This window comes from Ranitomeya variabilis, chromosome 1 (assembly GCF_051348905.1).
Source record: "Ranitomeya variabilis isolate aRanVar5 chromosome 1, aRanVar5.hap1, whole genome shotgun sequence".
In the NCBI taxonomy this organism is placed as follows: domain Eukaryota; kingdom Metazoa; phylum Chordata; class Amphibia; order Anura; family Dendrobatidae; genus Ranitomeya; species Ranitomeya variabilis.
Window position 1 is genome coordinate 659,529,956 of NC_135232.1, and position 24,772 is coordinate 659,554,727.

The 24,772-nt window shown below is 46.7% G+C and overlaps 2 long non-coding RNA genes across 3 annotated transcripts; both read right to left on the reverse strand.

Annotated features, from left to right (window-relative positions):
* Positions 1-16,394: 16,394 nt before the first annotated feature.
* On the reverse strand, positions 16,395-20,450 carry LOC143815870 (uncharacterized). The gene is made up of 4 exons (XR_013223837.1): positions 20,339-20,450; positions 17,916-17,954; positions 16,931-16,994; positions 16,395-16,781 (listed from the first exon to the last, which is right to left on the reverse strand). It is a non-coding gene; the product is annotated as an uncharacterized LOC143815870 (long non-coding RNA).
* Positions 20,451-20,690: 240 nt separating this feature from the next.
* On the reverse strand, positions 20,691-22,165 carry LOC143815902 (uncharacterized). Of its 2 annotated transcripts, XR_013223850.1 has the most exons (4): positions 22,062-22,165; positions 21,891-21,962; positions 21,656-21,719; positions 20,691-21,506 (listed from the first exon to the last, which is right to left on the reverse strand). It is a non-coding gene; the product is annotated as an uncharacterized LOC143815902 (long non-coding RNA). The 2 variants fall into 2 exon arrangements; XR_013223847.1 differs by lacking the exon at positions 20,691-21,506 and having other exon boundaries at positions 21,648-21,719.
* Between the last annotated feature and the right edge of the window lie 2,607 nt (positions 22,166-24,772).

The following is a 24,772-nucleotide window of genomic DNA, read 5'->3' on the forward strand; positions in this document are numbered from 1 at the left end:
AGGAAGTGGTCAGTGCTCACTCAGTGGAATGAGTGCGCCCTGGCGGCGATTTTCAGAAAGGGTCTTTCTGAAGCCCTTAAAGATGTTATGGTGGGGTTCCCCACGCCGGCGGGTCTGAATGAGTCAATGTCTTTGGCCATTCAGATTGATCGGCGTTTGCGGGAGCGCAAACCTGTGCACCCTCTGGCGGTATTTTCTGAGCAGAAACCTGAGCCTATGCAATGTGACAGGATTCTGACCAGAGTTGAACGGCAAAACCACAGACGTCAGAATGGGTTGTGCTTTTACTGTGGTGATTCTGCTCATGTTATCTCAGCATGCTCTAAGCGCACAAAAAGGGTTGTCAAGTTTGTCACCATTGGTACTGTACAACCTAAATTCATTTTGTCTGTTACTTTGATTTGCTCTCTGTCATCTTACCCAGTTATGGCTTTTGTGGATTCAGGTGCTGCCCTGAATTTGATGGATTTGTCATTTGCCAGGCGCTGTGGTTTTATCTTGGAGCCTTTACAATTCCCTATCCCGCTAAAGGGAATTGATGCTACACCATTGGCCAAGAATAAACCTCAGTACTGGACTCAATTGACCATGTGCATGGCTCCTGTACAACAGGAGGTAATTCGCTTTCTGGTGCTACATAATTTGCATGATGTTGTCGTGTTGGGTCTGCCATGGCTGCAGGCTCATAATCCAGTCCTGGATTGGAAAGCAATGTCTGTGTCAAGTTGGGGTTGCCAGGGGATTCATGGCGATGCTCCTTTGGTGTCAATTGCTTCTTCTACTCCTTCTGAAGTCCCTGAATTTTTGTCGGACTACCAGGATGTATTTGATGAGCCCAAATCCAGTGCCCTACCTCCTCATAGGGATTGTGATTGTGCCATAAATCTGATTCCTGGTAGTAAGTTCCCTAAGGGACGACTTTTTAATTTGTCTGTACCAGAACATACCGCTATGCAGAGTTATATAAAGGAGTCCTTGGAGAAGGGACATATTCGCCCGTCCTCATCCCCTTTGGGTGCGGGGTTCTTTTTTGTGGCCAAGAAGGATGGTCTCTGAGACCCTATATAGATTATCGCCTTCTAAATAACATCACGGTCAAATTTCAGTATCCCTTGCCACTGTTGTCCGATCTGTTTGCCCGGATTAGGGGGGGCCAGTTGGTTCACCAAGATAGATCTTCGTGGAGCGTATAATCTTGTGCGCATAAAGCAGGGCGATGAATGGAAAACAGCATTTAATACGCCCGAAGGCCATTTTGAGTACTTGGTGATGCCTTTTGGGCTTTCTAATGCCCCCTCTGTGTTTCAGTCCTTCATGCACGACATCTTCCGAGAGTGCCTGGATAGATTTATGATTGTGTACCTGGATGATATTTTGGTCTTTTCTGATGATTGGGAGTCTCATGTGAAGCAGGTCAGGATGGTATTTCAGGTCCTGCGTGCCAATGCCTTGTTTGTGAAGGGCTCTAAATGTCTCTTCGGAGTCCAGAAGGTTTCCTTTTTGGGCTTTATTTTTTCTCCTTCTACTATCGAGATGGATCCAGTCAAGGTCCAGGTTATTCATGACTGGACTCAACCTACATCTGTGAAGAGTCTTCAGAAGTTCTTGGGTTTTGCTAATTTTTACCGTCGTTTCATCACTAATTTTTCTAGTGTGGTGAAGCCTTTGACGGATTTGACCAAGAAGGGTTCTGATGTGACGAATTGGTCTCCTGCGGCCGTGGAGGCCTTTCAGGAGTTGAAACATCGGTTTTCTTCGGCTCCTGTCTTGCGCCAGCCCAATGTCTCTCTTCCCTTTCAGGTCGAGGTTGATGCTTCTGAGATTGGAGCAGGGGCTGTTTTGTCGCAGAGAAGCTCTGATGGCTCTGTGATGAGACCATGTGCTTTCTTTTCAAGAAAGTTTTCGCCTGCCGAGCGGAATGATGATGTTGGTAATCGAGAGTTGTTGGCAATGAAGTGGGCATTTGAGGAGTGGCGACATTGGCTTGAGGGAGCCAAGCATTGTGTGGTGGTCTTGACGGATCACAAGAATTTGACTTATCTCGAGTCTGCCAAACGGTTGAATCCGAGACAGGCTCGATGGTCCCTGTTTTTCTCTCGTTTCAATTTCGTGGTTTCATATCTTCCGGGTTCGAAAAACGTGAAGGCTCATGCCCTTTCTAGGAGTTTTGTACCTGACTCCCCGGAAGTTTCTGAACCAACTGGTGTTCTCAAAGAGGGGGTGATTTTGTCTGCCATCTCTCCTGATCTGCGACGGGTGTTGCAGGAGTTTCAGGCCAATAGACCTGACCGTTGTCCACCGGAGAGACTGTTTGTCCCAGACAGATGGACCAGTAGAGTTATTTCCGAGGTTCATTCTTCGGTGTTGGCGGGTCATCCTGGGATTTTTGGTACCAGGGATTTGGTGGCGAGATCCTTTTGGTGGCCTTCCTTGTCGCGGGATGTGCGTTCCTTTGTGCAGTCCTGTGGGATTTGTGCTCGGGCCAAGCCTTCGTGTTCTCGTGCCAGTGGATTGCTTTTGCCTTTGCCTGTCCCGAAGAGCCCTTGGACGCATATTTCCATGGATTTTATTGCGGATCTTCCTGTCTCTCAGAAGATGTCTGTCATCTGGGTGGTTTGTGATCGTTTTTCCAAAATGGTCCATTTGGTACCCTTGCCTAAGTTGCCTTCCTCCTCCGATTTGGTGCCACTGTTTTTTCAGAATGTGGTTCGTTTACATGGTATTCCGGAGAACATTGTGTCTGACAGAGGATCCCAGTTTGTGTCCAGATTTTGGCGATCCTTTTGTGCTAAGATGGGCATTGAATTGTCTTTTTCGTCAGCCTTCCATCCTCAGACGAATGGTCAAACCGAACGAACTAATCAGACCTTGGAAACTTATTTGAGATGTTTTGTTTCTGCTGACCAGGATGATTGGGTGACCTTTTTGCCATTGGCTGAGTTCGCCCTCAATAATCGGGCTAGTTCTGCTACTTTGGTTTCACCTTTCTTTTGCAATTCTGGTTTTCATCCTCGTTTCTCCTCGGGTCAGGTTGAGTCTTCTGACTGTCCTGGGGTGGATTCTGTGGTGGATAGGTTGCAGCAGATTTGGAACCATGTGGTGGACAATTTGACTTTGTCCCAAGAGAAAGCTCAGCGCTTTGCTAATCGCCGTCGCTGTGTGGGTCCCCGACTTCGTGTGGGGGATTTGGTATGGTTGTCTTCTCGTTATGTCCCGATGAAGGTTTCCTCTCCTAAGTTTAAGCCTCGTTTCATCGGTCCTTATAAGATTTTGGAAATCCTCAACCCTGTGTCTTTTCGTTTGGACCTCCCAACATCGTTTGCCATTCATAATGTGTTCCATAGGTCATTGTTGCGGAGATATGTGGTGCCTGTGGTCCCTTCTGTTGATCCTCCTGCTCCAGTTTTGGTCGAGGGGGAGTTGGAATATGTGGTGGAGAAGATCTTGGATTCTCGTATTTCGAGACGGAGGCTTCAGTACTTAGTGAAATGGAAGGGTTATGGTCAGGAGGATAATTCCTGGGTTGTCGCCTCCGATGTCCATGCGGCCGATTTGGTTCGTGCCTTTCATTTGGCTCGTCCTGATCGGCCTGGGAGGTCTGGTGAGGGTTCGATGACCCCTCCTCAAGGGGGGGGTACTGTTGTGAATTCCGTTCTCGGGCTCCATCCTGTGGTCTTGAGTTGTACTGTGTGAGTTTGTTCTTGGGCTCCCTCTGGTGGCCTTTAGCGATATGGCTGGTCTTGGCTGGGCTCAGCTGTTTCATCTCCTGCTAGGCTGGGCCTATTTAACTCACCTGGACCTCTACTTGTCGCCTGCTGTCGGTGTATTCAGTCCTGATCCTGTGCTCACCTGAATATTCCTTGTGACCAGTCTCCTGCTATGAGAAGCTAAGTTTGCTTGTTCAGTTTCTCATTATTTCCTTGAAAACGTTTCTCATTATATTATTAGTTCAGCCCAGCTTGCTTTTATGTGATTTTTTGCTTGCTGGTTAGTTCTGGGGTGCAGAGGGCGCCCCTCACATCGTGAGTCGGTGTGGGGGTTCTTGTATTCTCTGCGTGGTTTACTTTTGATAGTTTTTGTACTGACCGCACAGACACATATCTATTATCTGCCTATCTAGTATTAGCGGGCCTCATTTGCTAAACCTGTTTCATCTCTACGTTTGTGTTTTCCCCTTAACTCACCGTTATTATTTGTGGGGGGCTATCTAAAACTTTGGGAATATTTCTCTGAGGCAAGTGAGGTCTTTGCTTTCTCTCTAGGGGTAGTCAGTTTCTCAGGCTGTGACGAGGCGTCTAGGTTTTCAGGTAACGCTCCACAGCTGCCTTTAGTGTGTTTGGATAGGATCAGGATTGCGGTCAGTATAGCTTCCACATTCCCAGAACTTGTCCTATATATTCAGGGTATATGTGTCAGGTCAGTTTGAGATCCTACCACCAGGATCATAACATTGCTCCCACTGATCCCGTATCGGTCAAGCCGAAGAAGGATTGCATGAGTACGGTGGGTCAGACTGTTGTTTTTCCCCCACTCTTCGCTCCAACTGGGTCAGTTTCTCTTGCACGTTGACAAGGGACCGCAGCAAGTCTGGCACCACCTGGACAAGCACCTCCTGATGGTTTGTGTCCCCTCTGGTATTGGTGCTTCACCCCAGACGCGTAGCTCTCTTCTTTACTTCGGGCCACTGTTTCCGCCAGGATTTGATGAAACATAAGAGTCGGATCTGCCCGGACCTGTTCTGACAGTGCTCGCCTCAAGGACGTGCTGTGCAGCCCCAGAATGAATTGCTCCTAGAGTATCCAGTCTTTAGAGCCCATGCCACCAAATCCATCCCCCTTCTTTCTCTGCACCTCCGCTAACACTTCTTGCAGTGCTGTTGCATACTGAGAAATTCCTTCTTTTTCCAGCTGCAGCCTAGAGAAAACTTTGGCGCAAAGGTGTCCGGCGCTAGCAGTCTCGCCGTAGATCTCTTCCAGGAACTTCACTAGCTCCTTCAGCGTACTGCAGGTGAGTTCAGGTTGTAGGCAGACATTTCTACAGGCTTCTCCCTCTAGGGCAGTTAAAGCAATGTCCGCTTCAAGGTCTGGGCTGATGTTATAAATCTTCAGGGTGCTTTGCAGCCGGGACACCCTGTCGGAAAGTGGTATATTATTGCCGTCAAACTTTGGTAGCACACTAAATATGGTGCCCATAGGGAGTGTTCTTGCAGGGGTTTCACCAATGCCCACAGCATCTCCATTAACATTAGCATTCCCGCCGTTGCTGTCTGCTGCCTCCATTTGGTGACAGTACCCTGCTTGCAGCGCCACTTGAAGCGATGGCTGGGGTACCACCACGGTGCAGGAAGACTACTGTACACAAGATGAGGTGCAAAAACAACAAAGGGTAGATTTATTGGAAGGCAAGGAATTAAATGGATAAGGAAGATGCAAAGAGGGGTATTCAATGGCAAAAGATAATTTACAAGAGTTATGTTCTGTAGCTTGTCCGTAAAATAGCACGGTGCTCCAACTGTTACAAACTCAATATATGTCACACAAGTAAATGCAAACAATAAACAAAGAATGATGCTACTCTACGTATAACCTCCCTGGCCTTTACTAAGCAGGCCTCACGGCTGCCGTGTTCTGACTGTTGAAGCCTACACTAGGCCCTGACATGCACAAAACAGGAACAAACTCACAGTGATGTTGGGGACTCAGGTCCAGTCCCCGGGGCCCCCAACAGTCTAATACGGTGGTGCGCCTGGCTTTCTCTCAGCTCCGTGAAACGTGGTCTTCTCCTTGGTTCTGGGTCATAGTGGTGCTCCTGGAAACTGTAAATCCCTTTCTCGGTATCTTCGTGGCTCCTCCAACTAACACAGGACAGCCACCCTTGCTGCACCCGGAAAAGTCTGTCAAATCTCACAAGTCCACTTCGTTACAGGCTGGGGGGTCTTCTCTTGCAGCTATATCAAGACACAGTTCTCCTCTCTTGCAGCTATCAGCACAAAGTTTTCTCTGCAGGAGCCTCAGCTCACACAGGCTGTTCAGGCTCCACCCCTGCCATCTGCACATTCCAGTTCATTCACACAGTCTATTGCAGGGGAGAAGCAAAACATTCCATCCTGCCAGACAAGGGGAAGCAGTCTCTTAAAGTAACAGCGTGTTCCTTACTGTCCATAACAGCTGCACCCTCCTACATACCCATGGTGAGTTTTTGTATGTAAGTAGCTTTTTGTTATTCCTGTTTGTCTTACAAGTTTATATAATAACATATGTCATAGGCCTCCTGGGGGAGGGGGCAGATTAGGACACTAACAGGAGCATAGTAAGGTCAAAGACTTGGGCTTTTCTTCCTTTTAAAGAATGCCCAGGACAGGGATACTTAGGGTCCCATTTCCAGGGTTAGTGTGAGGCCCCCCTTCCTTACCGAAGACCACAACAGCATGACAATTCACCAGCGTATCTAGTTAAATCTGCTAATGGAGCGTCCCCGTGGGCTATGGGTTACTCGGTACCTGGCCCATCGGTTCTCAAGGGGGATGTCACGGTGGCTGACCCGGTCCGTGGCCCTAGGGACGTGTGTTGTAAATGGGGGGAAAGGTCTTTAAAGGAATATGTTCGTGACGCCACCTGTGGTATTCGGTCAGAGTGACCGACGTTGCATTAAGGGGTCCACTGGGGTGATGTTATGGCAGCTAGATGGTATACCTTCCCACAGGTGACGTGTATCCCCAGGGCTTCCCAGTGTGTAGATGGTGGATGGTGTGAGGCGCAGTGAAAAACGAGGACACAAGGTTGCAGTCTCTTTACCTTTTTACTGAAGGATTCAGCATCCACAGTCCAGAGCACCAGATCACAGGGCAGGCAGAGTCCGGCCGGTCCGAAGGCAAATACAGAGTCCCCTTATCCAGGTGGTAATCAGTAGCCTTTCTCTAGCACCTGGGTGTTGTAGTACCATATTGCTGAGCCTCTCATAAGGTCCTCACAACTGTTGTAGATGTTCTAGATGTTATGTCTCTTTCTCTGTCCCCCTGATGGTAAGGATAGGACAAACCCGTATGACTGATGGCCAGGGGCTGGCTGGCAATTTTCAGCCTGGGGGGCAATCACAAGGCAGTGGCCCTCGAGTTGCGGTGGCCCTCCTTTTCCCTGCTTATATCTGGCCACTGCATTAAAGTAGCAGAGAGAACAGGCTTTAAAAACAGGCTGGTACACAGTTATGGGAACAGAACGGAGCTTACTACAGAGATATGGGAGCAGAACAGAGCCTATTATAGAGATATGGGAGCAGAACCGAACTTACTAGATTCAGAGATATGGGAGCCAAACCGAGCTTACTGCAAAGATATGGGAGCAGAACCGAGCTTACTACAGAGATATGGGAGCAGAACCGAGCTAACAGCAAGGATATGGGAGCAGAACCAAGCTTTCTGCAGAGATATGGGAGCAGAACGGGGCTTACTACAGAGATATGGCAGCAGAAACGAGCTTACTACAGAGATAAGGGAGCAGAACCAAGCTTGCTACAGAGATAGGGGAACAGAACCGAGCTTACTACAGAGATATGGGAGCAGAAACGAGCTTACTACAGAGATAAGGAAGCAGAAATGAGCTTACTACAGAGATATGGGAACAGAACCGAGCTTACTACAGAGATATGGGAGCAGAGCCGAGCTTATTGCAGAGATATGGGAACAGAATCGACCTTACTACAGAGATATGGGAGCAGAACCAAACTTACTACAGAGATATGGGAGCAGAACCTAGCATACTACAGAGATAAGGGAGCAGAACCGAGCTTACTACAGAGATATGGGAGCAGAACCGAGCTTACTACAGAGATAAGGGAGCAGAACCGAGCTTAATAAGTCTACTACATGGAACCAAGTCTGCTACATAGAAACTGGAGCAGAACTGAGATTACGACATACATACAGTACCATAATCTGGATTACTACATTGATAGAGTACCAGAACCAAGCTTACTGCTTAGATATGGTGCCATAACGGAGCTTACTTACAAACATACACACAACAATACAGCTACACAGTGCCTAGTACTATCACCACTACACAGAGAATACATAATATTATAATACCACCATTACCTCTACATGAAACTACATTCTATACAAAGACCAATGATGCCACCATACACTCCCTGACAGAAGTTATGTCTCTTTTCCATGTTATGTAAATAAAAGCTTATAACCTGATGTTCAATTCATCCATTGGTTGTATAAGTTATTCTTTTGAAAGCTGGAACCCTCCAAAATGTGATTTAGGTTAAGAAAATAAATTGTTATCAAAGCAGAACTTTGTTGTAGAGATTGATGTATGAGACGGAGCACCATCCTGCTGCAGAATTTGACCTCTTTTATGATTTAGAATATAAGAGGTAGCTAATACTTCTTGATATTTTAGGCTATTGATATTGCCTTCCACCTTGCAAATGTTTTGCATACCCCCATACTGAATGTAACTTCAGACCATGATCTTTCCACCACCAAATTTAACTGTCTTCTGGGTGTATTTTGGACCCATACTGGCTCCAGTAGGTCTCCTGCAGTGTTTGTGGCAGCTGTGGTGTAATTCTACTGAAGAGAAATCCATCTTCTGCCACTTTTCCAGTGTCCATCTATTTAGCAGGCTGTGGGAGTTTGCAAATGCCACACGGTTTTTTATTTGCCTTTTGTTTAGTGCTGGCTTCTGGGTACTGATTCGACCATGGAGGCCATTTTGAGACAGAATCCTACAACTGTTCTAGTTGACACAGGTAAAAGTTTAGGTGTGCACTCAGCCTTAATATGGCGAGGTGCTGGTGTAACGGACCAATGGCCCAGAATAACAGTAAAAGTTAAATTCACTGCACTCTCTCTAGGTTTCTTATGCAAAGTCTGGTATAAATTTATTATACATAAACTGGGAGCGTAACCGAATATTACAGCATCTGTGATTTTTTATATACAACGTTTCGGCTCAACCAGAGCCTTTGTCACGTAATCGCTTGTTCCAGCTAAGATAGTGATATACAGAGAAGGCGGAAAGTCCCAGCGGTGCAATATAAGCTCTATTGTAATCTAAATGTCCACCTATGGAAGATCCTGTCCAGTAGTGTGGACCTGCAGTGTCTGTTATGACAAGCGGCGCTCCCGCGCCTTGCTAACGATCGGCGTGTCACGTGCGGTGAATTTAACTTTTACTAATTGACACAGGGACTTGAGGTGACCAGACATGTTGGAGCTCTGCTGCTGTGGAAGAGGGTCTTGCTTTGGATTTTCTAACCAACAAACATTCCTCCTGAGCAGTTGTCTTGCGGGGTCTGCCGGACCAGGGCTAGTCAACACATCTCCAGTCTCTTCAAATCTTTTTTTTAATTCTTTGTACTTGATGCTGAGACACATTAAAGGTGCCCCATAAGAAATTAAGGACAGCATCCAATCCAGGTGAAAGTGTTCAAAAACGATTTCCTTTATTTGCCAAAATGCAACGTTTCAACCCACATGGGTCTTTATCAAGCTTGATAAAGACCCATGTGGGTTGAAACGTTGCATTTTGGCAAATAAAGGAAATCGTTTTTGAACACTTTCACCTGGATTGGATGCTGTCCTTCATTTCTTATGTGGTATGTACATTTTCCATGGGGGTCCAGTGGAACTAGGACGTGCATCCTCTCATCTGCTGTGCTGTCGGCCAGTTACCTCTTTTTCAGACATTAAAGGTGCCCGCCACCTCTGCAGTGGATCTGGTCTTCAGCCTCTTGATAATCCAGGCTTTGGTCGCAGGGTGGATTTTTGGCATGTTGTCAAGAGCTCAAGTTGCAGTTCAAGTGAAGGTCTGGGGTGCTGGTTTTCTTTTTATACACACACACACTAAATAACCGATCATTTACTGAGCACAGGTAAGGATGTAAACTAGGATTGGGTGCATTATATGACCAGGCGACAAAACTTTTGTCTTGCTAAAATCTGACCATTCTGTGTCCATTAACTGATCAATATTTCTGCATTGATGTCAATTTATTTTCTTAACCTAAACCACATTTTGGAAGGTTTCAGCTTTCAAAAGAATAATTTATACAACCAATGGATGAATTTAACATCAGGTTATAAGCTTTTATTTACATAACATGGATAAGCAACATTACTTCTGTCAGGGAGCGTACAACTTTTACTACTAGTATACTACAATACTGATCATTAATTTTAAAAAAGCACAGCACTAAGTGCCATTGTATACAGGAACTCTGTATTTACGGTCAGTGTAAAGATACTAAAGTGATCACTGGTGACATTATACACAAGAGATCTGTATAAGGTGTCAGTGTACAGGTAATACAGTGATCACCACTGCCAGTGACATTATACACAGGAGCTTTGTATAAAGTATACAGTGTATAGTGTCAGTGTACAGGCAATACACTGACTCACTAGTGATGTCTCTAGCTGAAGTCCTTCATCTTTGCTTTTCATTTTCATCCAGCACAGACTGCCATCATTTCTTCCAGCCAGGACTCATCTCTGCATAAAATAACACAGTTACCTAGAGCACGGCTTCCAGACCACATTCCCCACTTTTTCCCTTTCTTCTACACCATGTTCCAAATTATTATGCAAATTATATTTTTCTCGGATTTTCCTAAATGGTCGGTGCAAATGACAGTCAGTCTAATAAAAGTCATCACCCGATAGAGTATACATCAAATTTTATTGGAGAAACCTCCCAATGATAACAGTATAATCTCCAAAATGAATAAAAACTCAAAATGCACTGTTCCAAATTATTAGGCACAGTAGAATTTCTAAATATTTGATCTGTTTTAAAGAACTGAAAATGCTCATTTGTGGAATTTACAGCATTAGGAGGTCACATTCACTGAACAAAAAAGATATTTAACTCCAAAACATCCTAACAGGCCAAGTCACATGTTACCATAGGAACCCTTCTTTGTTATCACCTTCACAATTCTCGCCTCCATTGAACTTGTGAATTTTTGGAGAGTTTCTGCTTGTATTTCTTTGCATGAAGTCAGAATCGCCTCCCAGAGCTGCTATTTTGATGTGAACGGCCTCCACCCTCATAGATCTTTTGCTTGATGATCCTCCAAAGGTTCTCTATAGGGTTGAGGTCAGGGGAAGATGGTGGCCACACCATGAGTTTATCTCCTTTTATGCCCATAGCAGCCAATGACTCAGTGGTTTTCTTTGCAGCAGGAAATGGTGCATTGTCATGCATGAAGATGATTTTGCTCCTGAAGGCACGTTTCTGCTTTTTATACTATGGAAGACAGTTGTCAGTCAGAAATTCTATATACTTTGCAGAGATCATTTTCACACCTTCAGGAACCTTAAAGGGCCCTTCCAGCTGTTTCCCCATGATTCCAGCCCAAAACATTACACATCCATCTCCTTGCTGACGTTGCAGCCTTGTTGGGACATGGTGGCCATCCACCAACCATCCACTACTCTATCCATCGGGACCATCCAGGGTTGCTCGACACTCATCAGTAAACAAGACTGTTTGGAAATCAGTCTTCATGTGTGTCTGGGCCCACTGCAACCGTTTCTGCTTGTGAACACTGTTTAGGGGTGGCCGAATAGTAGGTTTATGCACCACAGCAAGCCTTTGAAGAATCCTACACCTTGAGGTTCGAGGGACTCCAGAGGCACCAGCAGCTTCAAATAACTGTTTGCTGCTTTGTAATGGTATTTTGGCAGCTGCTCTTTATCCAATGAATTTGTCTGGCAAAAAACCTTCCTCATTATGCCTTTATTTGCATGAACTCTGTCTGTGCTCTATTTCAGTCACAAATCTCTTCACAGTATGATGATCACTCTTAAGTTTTCATGAAATATCTAATGTTTTCATACTTTGACCAAGGCATTGCACTATTTAATGCTTTTCAGCAGCAGAGAGATCCTTTTTATTTCCCATATTGCTTGAAACCTGTGGTCTGCTTTATAATGTGGAACATCATTTTTAAGTAGTTTTTTTTAAATTAGAATCACCTGGAAAACTAATGATCACATGTGTTTAAGATTGATTTCAGTGATCCATTGAGCCATGACACACAATACCATCCACGAGTTTATTTGAAAAACAAAACAATTACATCTTTATGACACTTAAATCCAATTTGCATAATAATTTGGAACATGGTGTACACTAGACATCTGAATACAGAGGTGCACCCACAAACAATATATAATTGGTTATTATGCAACCTCATAGATTGTAAGCTTGCGAGCAGGGCCCTCATTCCTTTTGGTATCTGTTGATCTATGTGTTTATTGTTATGCTTAATGTCCATTGTCTGTACAAGTCCCCTCTAAAATGTAAAGTGTTGGCACTATAGAAATAAAATTATCATAATTATTATTATTAACCGACCATTCCAAATATAAATTATAATCCACCACTGTGCACCCACTAACTATAAATAGCCACTTTCCCCATTTAATATATAAATTAATTAGCACCTTTACTCTTTCCCCCAATTCATTACCAGTCACTTCATCCTCAACGCCCCCCACTATGTACCTACCACTCTAACCCTAACCCCGATTCATTATAGTTGCATGCCCCTCCCGCCCTTATTCATTGTCATGTCTTTCTCTCTCACCCTCTATTCATTATCAACTGCTCTACCCCACATTCAATACATCATTTACTCCCCCACCCTTAAAATTCATTATTTGTTCTTCCCCTAGATCATCATTTGCTCTCCCCACCCCCTCTTCAATTGATCATTTGCTCTCCCCACCTTCAATTAAATTGCTGTCCCCTGTCCCTCACACTGAATTTATAATTTTGCAGTCCCCCCACTTTAATTTGAAGTCCCCTTACTTCATTCATTGCAGTCCCCTATCACCCCCTCACTTCATCTGCAGTGCCCCTTCATCATTTGCAGCCCCCTATCCCCCTTCCATTTCATCATGAGCAGTCCCACATCAGACACACTTCATCATGTGCAGTCCTGCAGTCCCCTTCTCCCACTTCATCATGTGCAGTCCCCTTACCCCTCCACTTCATCATGTGCAGTCCCCTTACCCCCTACTTCATCATGTGCAGTCCCCATTACCCCCCACTTCATGTGCAGATCACCTTACCCCCACTTCATCATGTGCAGTCCCCTTTAACCCCCAATTCATCATGTGCAGTCCCCCTTACCCCCCACTTCATCATGTGCAGTCCCCCTTACCCCCACTTCATGTGCAGCCCCACTCCCCCTTCATCATGCGCAATCCCCCTTACCCCCACATCATCATGTGCTGCCCCATTCCATCATGTACAGCCCCACTCTCCCCATTTCATCATGTGAAGTCTCCTTTATCCACTAAACTATCATGTGCAGCCCCACTCCCCCTTCATCATGTGCAGCCCCACTTACCCCCTCACTCCATCATGTGCAGTCTCCTTTAACCCCCAAATTCCATCATGGGCAGCCTCCTTACACCCCCCACTTCATAACTTGCAGTTACCCACCATTAAATTTATTTTATAAAGAAAACAAAAAAGTTCTTCATACTTACCTCACCAGTCGCTCCCCTGCAGTGCCTCTCTGCTTCTAGCATCCGGGTCATGTCGGCGTGTGCGTGAGGACGCTATCGCGCATGCCCAACACCTAACCTGGAAGTATAGAGAACATGAAGGGAGCAGTAGCTGCGCAGCCGTCAAGGTGACAGCCAAGCATAGCTCCTGGCCCCAGCACAGACATGTGCGCTAACTGTGATGCGGCTGTGTCTGCTGCCAGCTGCATCACAGTACAGCAGACATGGCTGCGCACAATTTGCTGTGTGGCTGTAGCCACCACCAGGCAGCCGGCCCTGAACAGCTGCTGGGGGAGCGGCCCGGGGGGCATTTGCCTCTTTGCCACCTGGGCCAGTCAGCCCCTGCTGATGGCCTGAGGCTTTTTACAGGGACTCTAGCATGCCCCGGCCCCCACAAGTTGCCACCGTGCCCAGGGCCGTATTTAGAGTTTCTGCTGCCCTAGGCACTTTTAGTGCTGCCTCCCCCTTTGGTGAGTATGACACTATCGGCAGTGACTTTGGCAAGAATCGCTGATGTGAAAGTCGCCTTTTGCAGCCGATCGGGCAGTTTTTCTGCATCTGCCGCGTAACGGATCACTTACGGCAACACTGCGTTCAGCCTCATTCATTCCCTATGGGATTTGCGGCACTTGCCATGATCTGGCAAATGCGGTACCATACCTCCCAACTTTTGAAGAAGGGAAGGAGGTATAAAGTTTGGGGCGTGCGTTTGCGGCAAATTTTAGGCCACAACCATTTCACAACTAGTCACACCCATATCCACGTCCCAACCACAACCATTTAGCACTGCTGATCACACTGTTTTATATACAATAAATATAAGCAAAAAAAAAATATGGCCACAGTGCTCTATACTGTATAATGACCGCACATGATGCTCCATACTGTATAATGGCCACACATGTTGCTCCATCCTGTATAATGGCCCCACATGATGCTCAATACTGTATAATGGCCACCACACATGATGCTCCATACTGTATAATGGCCACACACAGTTCTCCATACTGTATAATGGCCACACATGATGCTCAATACTGTATAATGGCCACACATGATGCTCCATAGTGTATAATGGCCACACATGATGCTCCATACTGTATAATGGCCACACATAGTGCTCCATACTGTATAATGGCCACACATAGTGCTCCATACTGTATACAGGCCACACACAGTTCTCCATACTGTATAATGATCCCACATGATGCTCAATACTGTATAATGGCCAAACATGATGCTCCATACTGTATAACGGCCACACATGATGCTCCATACTGTATAATGGCCATTGGCCACACATGATGCTCCATACTGTATAACGGCCACAGATGATGCTCAATACTGTATAACGGCCACACAGTTCTCCATACTGTATAATGGCCACACATGATGCTCAATACTGCATAATGGCCACACATGATGCTCCATAGTGTATAATGGCCACACATGATGCTCCATAATGCATAATGGCCACACAGTGCTCCATACTGTATAATGGCCACATGATGCTTAATACTGTATAATGACCCCCCCTCCTGTATGCATGGCTCATATTCCCCCCCTGTATGCATGGCTCATATTCCCCCCCTCCTGTATGCATGGCTCATATTCCCCCCTGTATGCATGGCTCATATCCCCCCTGTATGCATGGCTCATATTCCCCCCCTGTATGCATGGCTCATATTCCCCCCCTGTATGCATGGCTCATATTCCCCCCCTGTATGCATGGCTCATATTCCCCCCCTGTATGCATGGCTCATATTCCCCCCTTGTATGCATGGCTCGTATTTCACCCCCCCGTATGCATGGCTCGTATTTCACCCCCCCGTATGCATGGCTCACATTTCCCCCCCTGTATGCATGGCTCATATTCCCCCCCTGTATGCATGGCTCATATTCCCCCCCCCCCCCCGTATGCATGGCTCATCTCTCCACTCCACCCCACCCCCTGCTCCCATCTTGAATGGCGCGGCTTACCGTCCTCCTTCATCCCCCCTCCCCTGTCCCCCCATCCCTCATACTCACCTGATCCTCACCGCGCGGCCGTGCCGACATCCCTCTGTCTCTGTCCCGACTCCCGGCGCCTCACCTTCTTCCTGCGTGAGTGGTCATGTGATACCGCTCATTAAGGTCATGAATATGCGCATATTCGTGACCTTAATGAGGGGCACCACGTGACTGCTCATTCAGGAGCACTGCAGAAGCCGAGACCAGGCATCGTTGGAGCAGGGTGAGTATCGTCTTCAAGGAGGGTGGGTGGGAAGCGGTTGGGAGGCGGGCGGGCGGCCGGGGAGGTGGGGGGTTGGGTGGGGTCGGTCGGGAGGTGACCCAGCTTTTATAAAGAAAAAAAAAAAAACCTTGCTCAGGTGCCGCCCCCTGCATTGTCCCCGCCCTAGGCACGTGCCCTCATGTGCCTAGTGGCAAATACGGCCCTGGTGACATTAACCCTTCATTACCCCATATCCCACCACTACACGGGAGTGGGAAGATAGTGGCCAAGTGCCAGAATAGGCGCATCTTTACAGATGTGCCTTTTCTGGGTTGGCTGGGGGCAGATGTTTGTAGCCAGGGGGGGCTAATAACCATGGACCCTCTCTAGGCTATTAATATCTGCCCTCAGTCACTGGCTTTACCACTCTGGCTGAGAAAATTGCACGGGAGCCCACGCCAATTTTTTCCGCCATTTCACCCTTTATTTTACAAGCTACAGTGCCCAAATTTTGCACATACACTACTAACATTAGTAGTGTGGAATATGCAAAAAAAAAAAGGGATATGAGATGGTTTACTGTATGTAAACCATGTCTCATATCCTATGGAACGAGATGACTGCGGCACTCAGGGATGCTTGGGAGGTGCTCAAGTTGGGGATCCAACCCGTAATTATAAGTTGAGAAAATACTTGGCACTCAGGAGAATTTTTGTTGCAAGGTTCAAAAGTAGATTTTTATTTTGGTGCATCCAGTTCAACATATAAACGTTTTCGGTCTCGACAAATGAGACCTTCATCAGATATAGTTGTCAACGCTGCAGTGTATATACAAAAAACAAAAAAGGAGATGCTGTAAGCAATGAGAATACTGTTGCACAATAATACAAAAATAAATAAATAAATAAACATGAAATCCATATTATATGACAAAACAGTCTGCATACGATTGCGGGAAATGGCGTGCAGTACAGGTGGCAGAATGGGTGAATCCGTTCTAGACCTGCGTGAGACGTGAATCCTGTTCAGGAATTGCTGGAGAGTGTACACGTGTTAAGGTTATACTGAGGTGAAAAATGACAAAGTAAGCAAATACAATGGAAAGTAAACCATAGAACACTGGAGATGTGACCTCGTAGTGGGTCTAACATTGCATAAGAAGCACTATCTTAGGTGAAGGATACAGGAAGTGAAATATCCTCCACAGGTGAGTATGGGGATATATGACTAAGGTGCACGGTGGGCTACCTGAAAGAGAGAAAGTTATGCATCAGAGATGACAGAGTACAGAGCTATAATGTGAGAGGGCACAGCTGCCCCATAGGCCACATGGAACACATGCCAGACAGACTAACGGGGTGACCACCAGAAAAAAACAGACAGGATATATGGGGCTAGATGCCGCCCAACGAAGGCGTACCTGGAGACCATGGGTAGTGTGTGTGTAGGTCACACACTGAGTATGGAGGCAGGGAGTGGGAGCGCAGGGCGCCTGTGGAAGGGAATAGAATACACACAGCATGTAACCGCTGCAGAGCTGAAAAAAACGAAAAAACGAAAAATCCCCCACTAGCAGGACATACCTGAGGTGCTGGAGGGCAGTATATGGCGCGTGTAGCAAGGCGAGAACACTCGCAATATGAGAAGCGCTGTGGAGACATGCATAAATGCTGTTGTTGAAATCAGGCTGGAGCCAGGGAGAGAACAGTCTAAAGCCAGCACAGGGCTGGGACTGTCCGTGATGTTACCTGAGCGGTGCCGCTGCCAGGGGCGATGTGTGCGCTGTGCTGCTGAGCAAGGGGACGCTCCCGGGGCTGCTGAGAAGAGCGCAGCACTTCCGGGTATATGAGCGCTGTGGGACGCGTCACCTGACGTCTGACGTCACCGGGTCATGTGATCGGGGGAGCCGGCGCATGCGCAGAAGAGCCGAATAGGATGTCAATAGGAATGAAAGCCGGGGGAACCGGCGCTTGCGCAGTGAGCCCCTGGAGGCAAGGAAATGGATATGGGAGTGCACTGCAGTGCAGGAAGCTGTGTGAATAAAAAGGAGAAATTGTAAATAAATAGAGTAGGGTGGAAAACCCCAAAGGTGTCTGGCAAGGGGTCACCCCGGATGTATATAGAGAACAATTTACCCTCTATATATAAGGCATGTAGTGCATACTGTACCGTGTGCAGTGCTCAGTGCGAAGGGTGCAATTAACGATTCTGTGGAGAAAAAGGAAAGGGCACAGATAAACCATTAGTAAAACAATAGTTATGTTACATTACATGGTGCACCTGAAAGGTGCTACAGAATAAAACCAATAGACATGTACATAGTTACAAAAAAGCCGAGACATCGTAGTCTCTGTTGAGACCCTTCGGTTCTAAGGTTTGCAAGGAATAAATCCAATAGGCCTCCCTTCTGAGGAGTAAGCTGACACGGCTTTGGCCCCTTCTTGGAGTGTCTACTTGTTCCAGGACCTGATAGCGGAGCTGAGAAATGTTGTGGTTTTGTTTGGAGAAATGATACGGAAGTGGTAGATGTGTTTTATTGCAGCGAATTGTGGATTTGTGTTGGGCCACTCTGTCTCTTATTGGTTGTGTAGTTTCACCCACATATGCCAGCCCGCAAGGGCACTTGATGACATACACGACATGTGTGGATTCGCAAGTGAAAAACCCTTTTATGGGGATGGCCTTGCCTGTTTGCGGGTGAGAGACTGTGGGACCCTTCTGAACATTGCTACATTGTAGGCAATTTAGACAGGGAAATGTACCCTGTCTTTGGGTTTGAAGAAAGGACTGTTTGGGGACCCTATTGATTGAGCCAATGTCAGCTTTGACTAGTTTGTCTTTTAGATTTCTGGGTCGTTTAAAACAGGACATAAAGGGCACCCTAAACTCTGGAATGCTGGGATAGCTTTTTGTAAGGATGCCCCAGTGTCTCCTGATGGTAGACTGGACCATGTTGGAGAAGGGATGGAATGTTGAGACAAACGGAATTCTCTTGCGGTCATCCTTGGATCTAATCACTGAAATGCTGCGTTTGGCCTCTGTGAGGATATGCTGCGGATATCCCCGGTTTGAAAATTTTTGTTCCATCTCACTCAATCTTGTTTCTTTGATTTTATCATTTGAGACAATTCTTTCAACCCTGTGAAATTGGGACTTGGGAATAGAGTTTTTGATGGATGGTGGATGGCAACTGGTGAAATGCAGTAGGCCGTTGCGGTCTGTTGGCTTTGTGTACAGATCAATGGATAAGGAGCCGTCCCTCTCCTTATAAATGAGGGTGTCAAGGAAGCTGATTTTAAGTTTGTCGTATTGTAAAGAGAAACCAAGTTCGGGCCAAATGCTGTTAATATGTTGGTCAAAGGCTATCAATGATTCCAGGGGACCGTCCCACACGCAGAAAATATCATCAATATATCTGCGCCATACCCTACAGTGGGCAATGAATAGAGGGTGGTCGTACACAAAGTCATTTTCAAAGGCCGCCATATATGCAATAGCATATGGGGGCGCTACGTTCGCGCCCATTGCGGTGCCTTGTAGCTGGGCGTAAAAGGAATCCTGGAACATGAAGTAGTTTTCTTTTAAAACCAAATTCAAAAGGTCGGCGCAGAAGTGGCAGATTTTTTTATCGACTCTATTATCTGACAGAAGTCTGTCAGTAGCGGCCAAGCCCTTGTCATGAATAATGGATGTATAGAGGCTATTTACATCCCATGTGATCAAAAAAGCAGAAGGAGATATGGGGCCCAGAGTTTTTATGACCTGAATGAATTCACCAGTGTCCAGAATAAATGACCGAGTTGTTTTAACAAGTGGCGTGAGGATCTTCTCTAATACTATGGATAATGGTGAGAGGACTGAATCAGTCAGGGAGACAATTGGTCGGCCAGGGGGTTTAACTAATCTTTTATGTATTTTAGGTAGGATGTACAGAATAGGAGTTATGGGCTCTTTTTTGATGAGAAAGTCCCTCATCTTGCTATCTATAGTGCCTACTCTCATGTGGTATTCAATAACTGGTGCAATTTTCTTCACCAATTCATTGAGGGGGTTACATGGTATTAATTTGTATACTGTGGTGTCCCCTAGCTGTCTGTGTACCTCCTCTAGGTAGTCAGTTCTGTCCATCACTACCGTTGCTCCCCCCTTATCCGCCGGTTTGATGATTAGAGTTTTGTCAGACGCCAATTCTTGCAACGACAGTCTTTCTGTGGATGAAAGGTTGGCCTGAAAATGGAACTTCCCTTGTTCCATTTTGCGGGTCAGTGAGTGGATGTCCCTTTCAACAAGGGATACAAAGGTCTCCACTGGGGGATCCCCTCGAGGTGGCATGTAGGAGCTGTGGTTCCTGAGACCCAAGCTCTGAAGTTCCAAGAGAGTCTTTTCCCCCCTGGCTGGATTTAACACCGGGGGTTGTGCTGAAAAATGGACCCGGAGTCTGAGGTTCCGATAGAACCTTTGAAGGTCCATGCTTAGTTCAAATGAATTGAACTTGTATGCCGGACAGAAGGATAAACCCTTCTGAAGCACAGCTAATTGGTGTGTATCCAAGTTTTTAGATGAAATATTAACTACTAGGGGGAGGTCCATACCTGTGAGCGTGTTGTTATCTGGTTTCTGGATTCCCCGCCGGCACTGGCCGCCCCGCCTCGTCTTCCTCTTCTGCGGCCGCGGTTGTTCCCTAAAAAAGAAGCAGAACTTGAGGTGCCGGGTCTGCTGTCGGTGGATCCAGAAGAGCTTATCGAGCTGTGCCGTCTGGTGGAAGGCCGAGTATCTCGCCACTGGTAAACCCTGTTCTGTAGGTAATCTTCGGTATCTCGTAGGAACTTTGACCTCTTCCTTTTTTCCACTTCCAATCTGTGCTGCCGTAGATGTTCTAGATTCTTTGTCTGTAATTCCTGGAACTCTTCCTGGGGCATCGTGCTGGTTAGTTGAGACTCGATGGCCTGTATTTGGGTGTTGACTGAGTCCAAATTCTTTTGGAGATAGGAGAGGGTGAGAGTCATCAGGTCTGCTGAGCATTTGTTTAGAATGTGTTCGAATTTTTCGCAATATTCCTTGTCTTCCCTGAAGAAGGTTGGTTGTAACGGGACCCGCAAGCCACGTGGGATCCTCTGGACTCGAAGGTACTCGGCAATAGTAACAATATGTAGTTCTAGATTAACCGCTCTTCTGGATTCACGTTCCAGGTCACGTTTTTTTAGTTCTTTGGTTGGAATTTGGAGAAAGTCGCTGGGTGCGGTCACTTTAGAGAGAATTTCTGCCGCCTCTGCTGCATTGAAGGAAAAAGTTTCAGACATCGTCCAAGGTGCTCGTGTACGGATATAACATATGGAACGAGATGACTACGGCACTCAGGGATGCTTGGGAGGTGCTCAAGTTGGGGATCCAACCCGTAATTATAAGTTGAGAAAATACTTGGCACTCAGGAGAATTTTTGTTGCAAGGTTCAAAAGTAGATTTTTATTTTGGTGCATCCAGTTCAACATATAAACGTTTTCGGTCTCGACAAATGAGACCTTCATCAGATATAGTTGTCAACGCTGCAGTGTATATACAAAAAACAAAAAAGGAGATGCTGTAAGCAATGAGAATACTGTTGCACAATAATACAAAAATAAATAAATAAATAAACATGAAATCCATATTATATGACAAAACAGTCTGCATACGATTGCGGGAAATGGCGTGCAGTACAGGTGGCAGAATGGGTGAATCCGTTCTAGACCTGCGTGAGACGTGAATCCTGTTCAGGAATTGCTGGAGAGTGTACACGTGTTAAGGTTATACTGAGGTGAAAAATGACAAAGTAAGCAAATACAATGGAAAGTAAACCATAGAACACTGGAGATGTGACCTCGTAGTGGGTCTAACATTGCATAAGAAGCACTATCTTAGGTGAAGGATACAGGAAGTGAAATATCCTCCACAGGTGAGTATGGGGATATATGACTAAGGTGCACGGTGGGCTACCTGAAAGAGAGAAAGTTATGCATCAGAGATGACAGAGTACAGAGCTATAATGTGAGAGGGCACAGCTGCCCCATAGGCCACATGGAACACATGCCAGACAGACTAACGGGGTGACCACCAGAAAAAACAGACAGGATATATGGGGCTAGATGCCGCCCAACGAAGGCGTACCTGGAGACCATGGGTAGTGTGTGTGTAGGTCACACACTGAGTATGGAGGCAGGGAGTGGGAGCGCAGGGCGCCTGTGGAAGGGAATAGAATACACACAGCATGTAACCGCTGCAGAGCTGAAAAAAACGAAAAAACGAAAAAACGAAAAATCCCCCACTAGCAGGACATACCTGAGGTGCTGGAGGGCAGTATATGGCGCGTGTAGCAAGGCGAGAACACTCGCAATATGAGAAGCGCTGTGGAGACATGCATAAATGCTGTTGTTGAAATCAGGCTGGAGCCAGGGAGAGAACAGTCTAAAGCCAGCACAGGGCTGGGACTGTCCGTGATGTTACCTGAGCGGTGCCGCTGCCAGGGGCGATGTGTGCGCTGTGCTGCTGAGCAAGGGGACGCTCCCGGGGCTGCTGAGAAGAGCGCAGCACTTCCGGGTATATGAGCGCTCTGGGACGCGTCACCTGACGTCTGACGTCACCGGGTCATGTGATCGGGGGAGCCGGCGCATGCGCAGAAGAGCCGAATAGGATGTCAATAGGAATGAAAGCCGGGGGAACCGGCGCTTGCGCAGTGAGCCCCTGGAGGCAAGGAAATGGATATGGGAGTGCACTGCAGTGAAGGAAGCTGTGTGAATAAAAAGGCATTTCCTTGCCTCCAGGGGCTCACTGCGCAAGCGCCGGTTCCCCCGGCTTTCATTCCTATTGACATCCTATTCGGCTCTTCTGCGCATGCGCCGGCTCCCCCGATCACATGACCCGGTGACGTCAGACGTCAGGTGACGCGTCCCAGAGCGCTCATATACCCGGAAGTGCTGCGCTCTTCTCAGCAGCCCCGGGAGCGTCCCCTTGCTCAGCAGCACAGCGCACACATCGCCCCTGGCAGCGGCACCGCTCAGGTAACATCACGGACAGTCCCAGCCCTGTGCTGGCTTTAGACTGTTCTCTCCCTGGCTCCAGCCTGATTTCAACAACAGCATTTATGCATGTCTCCACAGCGCTTCTCATATTGAGAGTGTTCTCGCCTTGCTACACGCGCCATATACTGCCCTCCAGCACCTCAGGTATGTCCTGCTAGTGGGGGATTTTTCGTTTTTTCGTTTTTTTCAGCTCTGCAGCGGTTACATGCTGTGTGTATTCTATTCCCTTCCACAGGCGCCCTGCGCTCCCACTCCCTGCCTCCATACTCAGTGTGTGACCTACACACACACTACCCATGGTGTCCAGGTACGCCTTCGTTGGGCGGCATCTAGCCCCATATATCCTGTCTGTTTTTTCTGGTGGTCACCCCGTTAGTCTGTCTGGCATGTGTTCCATGTGGCCTATGGGGCAGCTGTGCCCTCTCACATTATAGCTCTGTACTCTGTCATCTCTGATGCATAACTTTCTCTCTTTCAGGTAGCCCACCGTGCACCTTAGTCATATATCCCCATACTCACCTGTGGAGGATATTTCACTTCCTGTATCCTTCACCTAAGATAGTGCTTCTTATGCAATGTTAGACCCACTACGAGGTCACATCTCCAGTGTTCTATGGTTTACTTTCCATTGTATTTGCTTACTTTGTCATTTTTCACCTCAGTAATAACCTTAACACGTGTACACTCTCCAGCAATTCCTGAACAGGATTCACGTCTCACGCAGGTCTAGAACGGATTCACCCATTCTGCCACCTGTACTGCACGCCATTTCCCGCAATCGTATGCAGACTGTTTTGTCATATAATATGGATTTCATGTTTATTTATTTATTTATTTTTGTATTATTGTGCAACAGTATTCTCATTGCTTACAGCATCTCCTTTTTTGTTTTTTGTATATACACTGCAGCGTTGACAACTATATCTGATGAAGGTCTCATTTGTCGAGACCGAAAACGTTTATATGTTGAACTGGATGCACCAAAATAAAAATCTACTTTTGAACCTTGCAACAAAAATTCTCCTGAGTGCCAAGTATTTTCTCAACTTATAATTACGGGTTGGATCCCCAACTTGAGCACCTCCCAAGCATCCCTGAGTGCCGTAGTCATCTCGTTCCATATGTTATATCCGTACACGAGCACCTTGGACGATGTCTGAAACTTTTTCCTTCAATGCAGCAGAGGCGGCAGAAATTCTCTCTAAAGTGACCGCACCCAGCGACTTTCTCCAAATTCCAACCAAAGAACTAAAAAACCGTGACCTGGAACGTGAATCCAGAAGAGCGGTTAATCTAGAACTACATATTGTTACTATTGCCGAGTACCTTCGAGTCCAGAGGATCCCACGTGGCTTGCGGGTCCCGTTACAACCAACCTTCTTCAGGGAAGACAAGGAATATTGCGAAAAATTCGAACACATTCTAAACAAATGCTCAACAGACCTGATGACTCTCACCCTCTCCTATCTCCAAAAGAATTTGGACTCAGTCAACACCCAAATACAGGCCATCGAGTCTCAACTAACCAGCACGATGCCCCAGGAAGAGTTCCAGGAATTACAGACAAAGAATCTAGAACATCTACGGCAGCACAGATTGGAAGTGGAAAAAAGGAAGAGGTCAAAGTTCCTACGAGATACCGAAGATTACCTACAGAACAGGGTTTACCAGTGGCGAGATACTCGGCCTTCCACCAGACGGCACAGCTCGATAAGCTCTTCTGGATCCACCGACAGCAGACCCGGCACCTCAAGTTCTGCTTCTTTTTTAGGGAACAACCGCGGCCGCAGAAGAGGAAGACGAGGCGGGGCGGCCAGTGCCGGCGGGGAATCCAGAAACCAGATAACAACACGCTCACAGGTATGGACCTCCCCCTAGTAGTTAATATTTCATCTAAAAACTTGGATACACACCAATTAGCTGTGCTTCAGAAGGGTTTATCCTTCTGTCCGGCATACAAGTTCAATTCAT